The following is a 2,330-nucleotide window of genomic DNA, read 5'->3' as shown; positions in this document are numbered from 1 at the left end:
GATAACAGTGAGTGTAATAAGTATAGAAATTGTCGTTCTATCGATCATATAAGCATAATATGCTTAATAATATGAGTTAGATTGATAATAATAAGAGCAATAAGTATAGCAATTGTCGTTCTATCGATCATATAAGCATAATATGGCTATTAATATGAGTTAGATTGATAATAGTAAGAGTAATGAGTATAGTAATTGTCGTTCTATCGATCATATATGCATAATACGGCTAATAATATGACTTAGATTGATAATAATAAGAGTAATAAGTATAGTAAGTGTCGTCCTATCGATTATATCTGCATAATATGGTTAATAATATGAGTTAGATTGATAATAGTGAGTGTAATAAGTAAAGTGATGGTCGTTCTATCGATCATATTTGCATAATATGGTTAATAATATTAGTTAGATTGATAACAGTCAGTGTAATAAGTATAGTAATTGTCGTTCTATCGATCATATAAGCATAATATGCTTAATAATATGAGTTAGATTGATAATAATAAGAGTAATAAATATAGTAATTGTCGTCCTATCGATCATATCTGCATAATATGGTTAATAATATGAGTTAGATTGATAATAGTGAGTGTAATAAGTAAAGTGATGGTCGTTCTATCGATCATATAAGCATAATATGGTTAATAATATGAGTTAGATTGATAATAATAAGTGTAATAAGTATAGTAATTGTCGTCCTATCGATCATATAAGCATAACATGGCTAATAATATGAGTTAGATTGATAATAATAGAGTAATAAGTATAGTAATTGTCGTCCTATCGATCATATAAGCATAACATGGCTAATAATATGAGTTAGATTGATAATAATAAGAGTAATAAGTATAGTAATTGTCGTTCTATCGATCATATCTGCATAATATGGTTAATAATATGAGTTAGATTGATAATAATAAGAGTAATAAGTATAGCAAATGTCGTTCTATCGATCATATCTGCATAATATAGTTAATAATATGAGTTAGATTGATAATAATAAGAGTAATAAGTATAGCAAATGTCGTCCTATCGATCATATAAGCATAACATGGCCAATAATATGAGTTAGATTGATAATAATAAGAGCAATAAGTATAGCAATTGTCGTTCTATCGATCATATAAGCATAATATGGCTAATAATATGAGTTAGATTGATAACAGTGAGTGTAATAAGTATAGTAATTGTCGTTCTATCGATCATATAAGCATAATATGCTTAATAATATGAGTTAGATTGATAATAATAAGAGCAATAAGTATAGCAATTGTCGTTCTATCGATCATATAAGCATAATATGGCTAATAATATGAGTTAGATTGATAACAGTGAGTGTAATAAGTATAGAAATTGTCGTTCTATCGATCATATAAGCATAATATGCTTAATAATATGAGTTAGATTGATAATAATAAGAGCAATAAGTATAGCAATTGTCGTTCTATCGATCATATAAGCATAATATGGCTATTAATATGAGTTAGATTGATAATAGTAAGAGTAATGAGTATAGTAATTGTCGTTCTATCGATCATATATGCATAATATGGCTAATAATATGAGTTAGATTGATAATAATAAGAGTAATAAGTATAGTAATTGTCGTTCTATCGATCATATTTGCATAATATGGTTAATAGTATTAGTTAGAATGATAACAGTGAGTGTAATAAGTATAGTAATTGTCGTTCTATCGATCATATATGCATAATATGGCTAATAATATGAGTTAGATTGATAATAATAAGAGCAATAAGTATAGCAATTGTCGTTCTATCGATCATATAAGCATAATATGGCTATTAATATGAGTTAGATTGATAATAGTAAGAGTAATGAGTATAGTAATTGTCGTCCTATCGATCATATAAGCATAACATGGCTAATAATATGAGTTAGATTGATAATAATAAGAGTAATAAGTATAGTAATTGTCGTTCTATCGATCATATCTGCATAATATAGTTAATAATATGAGTTAGATTGATAATAATAAGAGTAATAAGTATAGTAATTGTCGTCCTATCGATCATATAAGCATAACATGGCTAATAATATGAGTTAGATTGATAATAATAAGAGTAATAAGTATAGTAATTGTCGTTCTATCGATCATATAAGCATAATATGCTTAATAATATGAGTTAGATTGATAACAGTAAGTGTGATAAGTATAGTAATTGTCGTTCTATCGATCATATAAGCATAACATGGCTAATAATATGAGTTAGATTGATAATAATAAGAGTAATAAGTATAGTAATTGTCGTTCTATCGATCATATAAGCATAATATGGCTAATAATATGAGTTAGATTGATAATA

Source organism: Megachile rotundata, unplaced genomic scaffold, assembly GCF_050947335.1.
Source record: "Megachile rotundata isolate GNS110a unplaced genomic scaffold, iyMegRotu1 scaffold0213, whole genome shotgun sequence".
Lineage (NCBI taxonomy): Eukaryota > Metazoa > Arthropoda > Insecta > Hymenoptera > Megachilidae > Megachile > Megachile rotundata.
Note: the sequence above shows the minus strand (reverse complement) of the source record.